The 11,512-nt window shown below is 35.8% G+C and overlaps 1 non-coding gene across 1 annotated transcript; it reads right to left on the reverse strand.

The window, feature by feature from the left end:
- Window positions 1–6,051: 6,051 nt before the first annotated feature.
- Window positions 6,052–6,125, reverse strand: trnai-aau (transfer RNA isoleucine (anticodon AAU)). Its single transcript has one exon. It is a non-coding gene; the product is annotated as a tRNA-Ile (tRNA).
- Window positions 6,126–11,512: the final 5,387 nt, after the last annotated feature.

An 11,512-nucleotide genomic window follows, 5' to 3' on the forward strand; every position in this document is an offset into this window, starting at 1 on the left:
AATAACCTCCTTAATCAGTGAACATCTTCTAACATTTATTAACACCCAAGCTTTTTTTTTTACTGGGCTACAGAAACTTTGGACAGTTTAGAATCCTTAAATCTGTTAAAGTAAAAGTACCACAAGTATTAAAAAAACTGTGATAGCAAATAAAATTATCTTTAAACTTTTGTTCCTAATGTATGTAATTGTGATCCGTCTATGTACAACAATGATAATACCTAATGCATTAATCTGACAAACTATAGTTATTAATCATGTTCCAAATGATATGAACCCAGAAAAGGTAGTGTCATCATCTCCTCCAACCAAACCTTATCTCCCAAAATAATACTCATATAAAGTACATATTGAAAATACTAGTTAATTACAGTGTTTAAGTGGATTAAATTAAAGCAGAATTAAGTGTTTACAAGATAGAGGAATTATTTAAATTCAGAACTGAAATCGGAATAAACCAGCCACCTAATTCAGATTTAAGTTTAATTTGGAATTCAGTTTGCATTAAGAATTAAATGTTTACAAGATGATTTAACTTTTATTCTGAATTAAAGAGGAATTAAAGCTCAAATGTAAACGTGACCAGTAAAAAAAAAAAAAAAAAAAAAACTAAGCTGATTGAATAAATAAAAGTACTGAGTAATGACATCAGAGGAAATGTAAAATTATCCCCTAAAAATAATACTAAATGTCAGTACATTAAATTAATTTGTTCACACTGTATGTATACATGTACAACATAGGAAACAGTTTGTTGACATTACTTAAAAGTGAACGGTTGCCGTGGCAGCAAGATGAAAGAGAACCAAACAAAACTAAATCTTCAGTTGCTTTTCTCACTACAAGTGGTTCAGTAGTAAAATATCTCTGAGTGTCTTTGTATCAAAAAGTAAAACAAACATTTTTGTGAAGTTTGAAAGGTTAAATAGTAAAGACCTGAGTGAGGAATGGCTGCTACAGGTAAGACACAATTTACAGACATAATATGAGGATTAATTTTAATCTGCTAGGATGAAAGAACACTGTAGTCATTGAAGGAATCACTAGATTTTATTTCAATAAATAAATATAAAAGTATGGATTATCCTTAGAAAATACATTAACTTTGGTTATAGTATTTTTAAAATATTTTCCTTCAAAAATAAGTTTAATATCTTATGTAGATGATACTGTTTGAAGTAGTTTGAGAGCTTTCAGAGCCAAAGGTGTGTGTGTGTAATACATAAAATAAGGGTGTTTGACTTCAATATTTACAGAATATATGTGATATATCAGGAGGAGCTTCAGACTATTTATTACTACTTAATATGTTTTTACTGTAAAAAGTAACATGGCTCATACTGTGAGTGTACCAACAGAAAATGAGGATGTCCTACACATGCAGTCAATGCAGAGACAGGACTTCACATATGAATCAGATTTACAGGCCTACTATTTTTATTTGAACCCAAACTTTAGAAGTGACAGAACAAGATGTGATTTCCATGTTTGTGTGGGTCTTAGTGTTGAAATAGTGAATGCATTGATGAGTGTGACAGACTAAATGTATTATAGAACTGGGATAACCCATATGAGAATCAACTGAAACTATTTATTATCAGAAATTAAGCTATTTCAAAAAACTAAGCTGACAGGAGAGAAAAAGTTCAGAGTAATAATAAGGGCATCAATAGAAATGTAGTGTAAAAAATATCCAGCATGAGGTCGGCTACGGATTTCAATATGTATTTCAATAAATTAATGGCCATTTGACTAAAACTGATCATTTTAGTCAATTTCAAAGTGATAACACTGCAAAGGATGGATGAATATTTCTAGATCCTTCAAGTTCATTCTGTCTCTTCTATCCTTCAGGTGGAGCTGATTCTATGCTGATGTTACAGGTGAATGGAGGATTGTGGAACCACTCAGCTGTGACAGCAAACATGGTGAGAAATGAATGGATTGAAGTTTGGTTGCTGACGTCCATGTGGATGTGGATGGACAGCCACTGTTCTTTCTAGGAACACATTTAAAAACAAATGTTTGTTTGGTTCCTTCTCTGTGTTTAATCTCTAACTGTTCTACAGGACTCTGGAAGCCAGAACAAAGTGACACCTCAACGTTCTCAGGACGATGAAGCTCAGCCACAACAAAGAAACAAATCTAAGAAAAAAACTTCAGAGCAAAGAGTTCAACAGCAGAGCCAAGCTGGAGTTAAAGCTAAACATACATGTGACCAGTGTGGAAAGGACTTTACCTGGAAATCAAACCTCACTCTACATCAAAGAATCCATTCTGGAGAAAAACTCATCTGTGACGAGTGTGGAAAAGCTTTTGCTCGGAAGGATCACCTGAAGACCCATCAGCTTGTTCACAATGGAGAGAAACCTCACACTTGTGATGAATGTGGAAAGACTTTTAATGTATCTGGAAACCTCAGTCAACATCTCCTCATTCATCGTGGAATCAAAGCTCACAGATGTGAACAGTGTGGAAAAACCTTCACACACAGATCAAATTTAACGAGGCACATGCAGACTCACTCCAGAACAGTGTTGTATCGCTGTGACCACTGTGGGAAAATATATAAACAGAAACAAACCCTCATCCACCACCTGAGATCTCACACTGGACATGAAGTGTGTCCCTGTGACCAGTGTGACAAAGTTTTTACAACATATAAGGATTTAAAACGTCACCAAATCAGCCACTCATCAGAAAGACCTCATAAATGTGACACATGTGGAAAATCTTACAAGTGGAAATCTGACCTTAATCACCACCAACAAGTTCATGAGAAGAATGTTCTCAGATGTGACGAGTGTGGGAAGACCTTCAGCACTTCATCTGTTCTCCACTCACATCTCTGTGTGGATGGAGACATGGAGCAGGAATCATCTTCAGATCCCAGCGACACACGGATGGTGACGACACCTTCTGGTTCCAGTGTTGGACTGAAGAACCCAGAGATCAGGCTGCACAGGATTCCAACATAAACCTGCTGTCAGCTGGAAAATGGACACCGACAGTTCAGGAAGTTGTTGATCTGGTCTGGTTGAATAAATAAATGTGACACATTGATTCCAGTGCTGATTGTTTTTTTACACTGATTTTATTCCTTTGAATCATCACTGAAAGTGTACAAATATCAGGTAATTTAAAAGAAAATATCATGAAAATTTCTTTACTTTGTGTGACAATTTTGAAAGTGTGTAACAAGTTTTATTGTGTGTATTTAATCAAAATCATAAAGATGAGACAATGAATGTATTAACAGCAGCAATGGTCTGACAACAGGATGCTGAAAATTGATTACTATAATGTAGGAAATGATTTTTTTCTGGAGGGAAGCTATCTACATCAAATATTTAGTTTATATTAATATTGTTTCTTGTATTAATGATTATTTTTTGTGTTTGCTTTGTACAGGAGGAATAGTTCATTCAACTGTAAGTTTTAATAATTAAAATGCATTTACAGGAAGAGAGAGAGTGATTTTAGTCTTAGATTATCACAAAGGTCAGAGGTCATGATAACCACAAAGAACACATACATCTTTTAGAAAGAAAAACACAGTAAAAAGGTTTTTCTAATAGATTGTAAACAGTTCTTAGAATGTTCTGTAAGAAGATGATTTGATGATTAGAAGAAGAAGAATTCTCTTCAGAATCCACCAACATGTAGGAAAAGCTTGTCCATCAGGAAGAACAGTTTCACTGTGTTGACCAGCGTTCCTGGTTTACTCCTTCAAAGTAACTAAATACTCTTGTTCTGTTGAGCAGCTACACTGTGTTGCCTTGTTAAAACAACTACAAGCTTTTATATACTTTTATCATTCAACATGACTTTAACCTAATAATTTAAAGTCACATTTTTACCAGAAACACAATATTTATTACTGTAATGATCGACAAATATAAATAAGGACAACTGTACTTTGAATTACCAGTGAGAGAACAGGACACGTGCTGGGTGGTGGTGTGTATTAAGTGTTGGTTTTGACCTAAAGGGTGAAAGTTCTGTGATGTGGTCGTACGTACGTGCTATGAATTCTTTGATAGATTAGACACTTACACAAATTAATTTCATTATCAGAGTGTTGTACTGATGTAGGTATAATAAATACTATCTACAGTCATTAGAACCTCTTACAAAGTCCAGCAGAAGAGCTCACCTACTCCAGGGTCAGCCTTCTATGAGGCACAGTCCTGCCATGCCCCTCCCTCATCCTGACGGGATCCACCAAACAAAGAACATAGGGAGATGTTTGTATGAATATTCATTAAACTACTATCTAACTGCTCCCTGGGTGTCTGTAGTTAGCAGCCCACTGCTACCCCTCTGGGAAAATGGTTCAAAATACAGAGAAGAATTTCACTATGGTGATCAATAAAGATACATTATTTTATTTATTATTTTCTACCTGTCAGTTGATTATCCAGATGTGTCGCTGGTTTGGCTGGTCCTGAGCTCTACGTCTGGTGTCAGCAGTGAAAGTGTGGAGTGGGAGTTGTTGTGCTAGAATGTTCTCCTGTGCATCAGGACTTAAGGCCTGTCTGAGGGAATGGGTGAGGAAGCTCCTGTTACGGTCCGGTGTGGGTGTGGACCCAAATGCAGAGAGAGAAGGAGGCAGGATCTAAGCATAACGTTCCTGGAACCAGTCCATGTCTTTATTCTCCAAAACAAAACAAAACTTAAATCCAAAAGGGCAGGAGGAACAGGGAACAAAGACCAGACGCAGCAGGACACGATGAGGGCCGACAGCATACACACACATTAACAATGATCCCACAGTCATACTGTGACCAAGCACTCAGTTAAATAGTGGAGGAGGCTTGATTGGGAATGGACCACACCTGGGTGAAAACATGAGGGAGCTAATCAGTCACCAACCAAGCATACAGACATCACTGTGGGGTGGAGCCACAAACAGTAACACCTGAAACACAGACAAGAGTTAAACACAAGACTAGACTCAAACCAAATAAACAAAGACACAGAATAACTTAAAGAGAACCCCAAATGATAAATAATTAACAGAATATGACAGCTCCATACTCATACACATGACTTATTTACCTGTGATGTACCATGGTGATAATTGATAGTGAAACTCTTGCTTGTTTGAAAGTAGCAACAGTAGAACTATATTTGTGTGTAAATATTACTCATGTTAATGTGTATTAATAGTAGGCTAGGCTAACGTTGCATTGCTATTCCATTTCAATACTTATATTATGAAGCTATAGACTGGTCATATTATATGGCATATGTTCAGGTTCTAATGTCATGTAGACTACACAACAATTAGGCTACATTAAAACAATCTGGTCTGTTTTAACAGCACATCAGCCCTTGTCCTTAATATCAGCTAATGTATAAAGTCATCTAGTATTGTTTTGTCCTTGTTATCTCTAGCATCTGTCCAGGTTAGCAGTAGTTTTAATTTAGAGTTCAGTAAAACTTACTTTGTCAAAACAAGCACAGTTGTAGCTATAGTGTGTTAATATATGTACATGTTTGATCATTAAAAATAGGCTACATTATTATTAGTCTATGAGTTTTTATTACATACAATGGTTAGATCATTTCACAGACAGTTTTCATTTCATGTCTATTGTGACCTTTCTCATTGTTTTGGATAAACAGAGTCCATGATTTATTCACTACATTGTAAGACAATGATTTGGATGAAAGTATAACCTACATTCTGCAGCTCCATCACAACTGTGGATACAAAATGATGGTTGGACACCTGAATACACAAGGCATACACATACAAAGTAAGTATTATTAGTATTTAACCTAAATTGTTCTGGGATTATTCATCAATAAATTGGTATTTGTCCTACTTGCTGATTTATTAAGATGTCAAAAAGAAGCTTCTTTACTGACAGTCATTCTAGATTTTTGGCTATTTGTGAATTTTCTTCCAGGTTTGGGAATGATTAACAGTTTAGATATTCTTTATCTGTGTTTATTGTATACATATTCATACCTTGTCCTTTCTGACTCATACACTAACATTTACAACACATGAAAGCAGGTTTATGGTCCTTGATTAATATCTGGTCAGTATGGGGTTTGAACCCATGACCTTGGCGTTATTAGCACCACGCTCTGACCAGCTGAGCTAACTGGCCTATGAAGCTGCAAAAATGTGTGAGTTAAAACGCTTACGGTTCTAAACACCCAGAAAGTTGGCAGGTGAAAATTCAGCAGTACTCATCCCTTAGCTTAAAGCTGCAGTATGTTTTTTTTTTTTTTTTTTTTTTAATGTTATTTGGTCAAAAATCCATAATCATCTTTGAGCATATTGTAATCCAAAGTGTTCTGAGTAGACAGTGAATCTCTTCTCCTTCTCCAGGCTCTGAAAATGAAGTTGATCAATACAGAATGGATGTCAGCCAATCAGAGTTCTTTCTACCAATGGACCATCCAATGAGCTGTTTTAAGCATTACTATTGGCTGCTTGAGCTGCTCATTAAAAGTCAATGTGTTCTTGATCTGAGAGTAGAGAAAGTGTCATGGCTTTATATTCCAGCAGAAATCTCTAAGGTGACTTTTGTCAAATCAAGAGGAAAAATGAAGACTGAGGTGGAGAAGCAACAGAATAAAGGCACAAACATGTTCATGAGGAACAGAGTCACAGAGGTTCCTCTGACTCTGTGTGTGTGGTGGACTTCACTTGATCTGCTTTCAGTCCGTGCACAGTCTGCCCTGAGTCAGAGAGAGAGTGATAACAAACGAGATAAATAGCTTGTAAAACTAAGAGAAACATTATCTAAGGTGGAGACAGAGAACAGACACATTTCATCTGCAGTGTGGAGTGTGTCTGCTCTGATCAGCTGCTTGTGTGTGAGGATCAGCTGTGGCTCTGAGCCTCTTACTGTCCTCACAGCAGTGAGTGATACATGCTTTTATGTCTCTAAAACATCAGAAAACTCTCCAATAACACAAGATAAAGTCTCTACATTTGTTTCTAGTCTCTATGGAGAAATCTTTGCCCAGAAACTAAAAGGTTTATGTGTGACTCACTAAAAATGAACAATATTAATACTTTTGAATGATAATCTTTGTAAAATGCCTAGTCAGCTGATTGAGGCTGTGTGTGTCAGACACTTTCTGTATCCACGGACCAATCAGATCATTCATTCATTCATTATACACTTTCATTATACACTGTGGTGACGCTGACAGCCTCAGCAGGAACATACAGCAGTTGTGCTGCTATACACAAAGTGTGGGGGGTCCTTTCTCACCCCTGTCACAGGAGCGTGCACGTAGCCAGGCTGAAATCACCTGGGTTAAGAGAGTGAGTTGATATCTCAGTTCATAGTGCAGCTGCTCTCTGACAGAGAATGTTTGGTTAGGTGAAACCCGCTAACAGAGATAAATCCAGGATATACGTATCCAGCTTTGTAGTACAGGCCCACAGAGCTACACATCTTTAAACTACAGATGATCGCTTCATCTTCATAATAAACATCTTTAGAGGAACAAATGTTTACACAAATAATGTGTAGTAGAAGTGGTGTTTGTGTGACTTTTTCCAACACATGTGACTTTGTGACACAGAATCAGTGTGAACGCGTCCCTGGGGCGTATGTGTGTAAACTGTGTGTGTGTGTGTGTTTTCTCACCCTGCAGCATCTGTGGCTTTAATCCTGAACTTTAATGTATTTTTAGTTTATTTTAATACACATTTTTCCACTTTCAAGACACTTACAACTCCTTTCCACCACTTTTGCATCTAATGTCACATATGTTGACCAATTATTGTCACTTTTATCCTTTTTCATCGTATTTCATGATTATTTTTGCCAATTTAACCACATACACCATTTGTCATGCCCATTATATGAAAGTTTAAACTAATTGTTCCAATATTGACACTTTGAAAACACTTTTTCTGTCCGTTTTTGTCCATTCTAATTTGCAACTTTTAACCAATTTCTGTGGTTTTTAAAATCCCATTTCACAACTTTTTATTTATGATTAAAACAAGGATTTACATCTTTAAGATGACTATATACTATGGCCCAAATAATAGTAAACATCCTGCATAACAGTGAATATTATTCAGATAAATAAATACATGTGTTTATCACATAGAACGACGGACCTTCATTTTGCTGACTTCATGAATGGAGCCCCTAAATGCTCACACACACACACACACACACACACACACACACACACACACACACACACACACACACACACACACACACACACACACACACACACACACACACACACACACACACACACACACACACACAGGCTTGGGGAGTAATGGATTACTAGTAACAGTGTTATGTAATCTGGATACAAAAATAATGTAACTATAATCTGTTACAGTACATTTAAAAACATGTAATCAGATTACCAGTATTTTTATTAAAAATGGGGATTACTTAGTGGGATTACTTCTTCAAAGCAAACAGAATATACACCGTGCAACAGATACACAGAGTGCACACACACATTGTGACACTTCGTAGCACTTCACCATAAACGTGAAACCAATACTGCCTGCCTAGCTGTTTACCATCATGACTCAGGAGTTTTCACTGCATGAAAATTCCTGAGTCACTGTTTGCTGTGACCACACCAAATAAAACATGGAAAGGTAAATTACAAAGATGAATCCAAAGTTAACTTCTGACACAAACTCTCTACACCATAGACTGTAAACACACATCTCCACTACGCATCCTCAAGTTGCCTTCACTGACTGCCAACGCTGTAGGAATTAGGAACATCTACAACGGACACATCCAACAAACAGCAGAGCTGTTACAATATAAAGCTATTATGGTAACAGCTAACTTATATGATATTGTGCAGTAACATAACAGCTGTATATGTGTTTGTTGTGTCTATCACTGCATGATGCAGAATAACTGCATTTGTTTGTCTAGGAAATAATTTTCAACAAATTGAATTAAAGTCACTTCCTGTACATTACATGAAAGACATGCTGACACAGCAAACATAACTAATAATTAACTATGGAGCATGTTATTAAGTAAAACATCTACTTTATGGCACTTTTTTCCTGTAATTTTTTAATTAATTTAAAACCAGAATCAGGAAAACAGAAAAACCAGAAACAGGAAAAAATAAAAACCAAATACAAATAAAAATGGGTTATTTCTGATTGTTTTTTAAATCAAAATAACAATGGTAACACATTATATCATTTTGTTTGTTTGTCTTTTTTACAAAGTGCAGTTGATTCTATATCTATATCATGAAAAATTTGTGACTGCAGGTGACAGATAGAACACATTTTTGTGGAGGTACGTCTTTTAAATTAACGCATGCCTCGAGATGCGTTCAAAGTCCCTGGGAAACCCAGAAATTTGTAACATATCCCAACACAGCCCTGACACCACGTTAAAACAAAAGAGGACATGTCTAAAACCAGACGTATGGTCACCATACATGTCATCATTATTTAATAATGAATGAAAAAAATTAAAATGCAGTGTTATAGTTTGGTCACATGGGGGAGATTTATTAAGTTTTATTATTATGAATATTTGGAATTTTGGTATTGTTCACCATATCTGCATTGATAAAGGAACCTTGGGATGAAATATTAATTAGAACATATTTTCAAATAAATATTAAAATAATAATGACTCACTGGAACACATCTGTAACCTTTGCACACCCAGAAACACAATATATTATGACTGTAATTATCATGTCTGCTATTAAAAACTGTATATTACAATAATTAGCATATTAGCACACACTTAGCTATAATAGAGCTTTTCATCTGTAAACCCTTCTTAGAAACCAATGATCACACAATGTGTTGCCTGTTATCTCACGCTACGAGGTGACTATTGTTGGAATTGTCCCTGTATAAATAAAGTTTCATTGAATTAATATGTGACCTTTGACTAATAAACAGTGGTTGTAAATATCAAACTACTTATGTGTAACTCTATTGTAGTCCAGTCATCACATTTATAAACTATCTTAGTCATCTAGGATCTGTGCACCCTCAGAAAATCAGCTGCTCACATTATTTTGACCTGAAATCATCTGATTTTCCACCATTTGTAATTCTTCTCCAGTCTGCATTGACTCCTTGGTTTGCCAAAAATGAAGAGATGAACAAAGGCATTCAATACTCCGGAAGAAAACACCTTTCACAACAATTTCAACCTTTCCTCCTTTCCAACCTGTTCTGTCCACTCCACCTTAGGTCAGATGTAGGTGTAGTTCTGCATCTAAACACTAGGGGAGCACCAGCATGAGTGTTGGCTCTAAGCTCCTCATGCTCCAACCTGGTTGGTAATCAGTCACACCTTTGTTAGACACACAGACAATGCAGTGGAGGAGCTCATGGATGTTGTTGGTGAGTGGCTTCAAGTTTATTGAATTTATATGGTTTATTTTTAAAGTTAAGCTACTAAAAGCAAGTATTTAAGTTGGATTATGTGTCATGTTAAAGAACACAGGCTGAGTGCTTGTTTGTATGTTATTTTGACCCAACTTTAAGTTAAATCTACATACATAGTGTTTGGCCTTACCATGTGTTTACCAGAGGGGTCTTAGTCAAAGCACATTAGGTTTACAGTTGATTCAATTGATATAAATATATTCTGATTTCATAGTGTAATTTATGTTAAGAAAACATCTCTAAAATATTAAGAGCAATAAATATTGGTTAAGTGTTTTAGATAAGTTTATATATAAAATAAAATTAATAAATAAGTTTATGGGTAAAATACATTGTTAAAAAGTTAGACTTTGATTAAAATGGTTAAAATAGGGATATCAAAGTATGATTTAATTTTACAATTAAAACTAGTTACATATCTTAGGTTGAAACCATTAAATATTAAGTAGCAGAAAATTCATTTATTTAAAAGATACATTATTTAAAATATAAGGTCAGATTGTTCATTCATTGGAAAACATTTGAATAGAACTCATTCTTCCTTTCTCTCCTTTTCACCCCTTTTTTTTCTCAAGGTTTTCAACCTGCTGCTGCTGCTACAAACCTAAAACAAAACTGAATAAATGGTTAAAAGCTGAGTTGGCCTCACGTCTTACTTGTGCTCCATCCATGTCCTTTCAAGTTGGGCAAGCATTGTAAAAAATAGACTTGACAGTTGAAAACCACTCGTGAACCAGGAAGAATAAAAGATAAAAGGCTTTTAAAATCCAATTGTGGACGCGAGGGCAATGGCTGAAGAGAAGTCGATTAATCAACTCAAGAAGGAGCGGACAACCTCCAAGAGTCTTTTTACTCGTCAAGCCAATCATCTCTCACAGGAGGCAGATTCCATGGCTCAACAAGAATTATTGGATGAATTTAATAAATTGTCCGACCGACTTGATGAACTCCTCAAAACAAATGACAATTATTTGGCAGGCATACTGTCAGACATGGTAAAAAAGGAGGAAGAACAGCAAGTTTTCGAGCATCAGAAGGAAATTGAGAAAACAGCTAAAGAAGCTGAGGAAAGATTCAAGCTCGTGAAGAATATGGTGCAAGAGA

The sequence above is a fragment of the Gouania willdenowi genome, unplaced genomic scaffold (genome assembly GCF_900634775.1).
Source record: "Gouania willdenowi unplaced genomic scaffold, fGouWil2.1 scaffold_31_arrow_ctg1, whole genome shotgun sequence".
Taxonomy (NCBI): Eukaryota; Metazoa; Chordata; class Actinopteri; order Blenniiformes; family Gobiesocidae; genus Gouania; species Gouania willdenowi.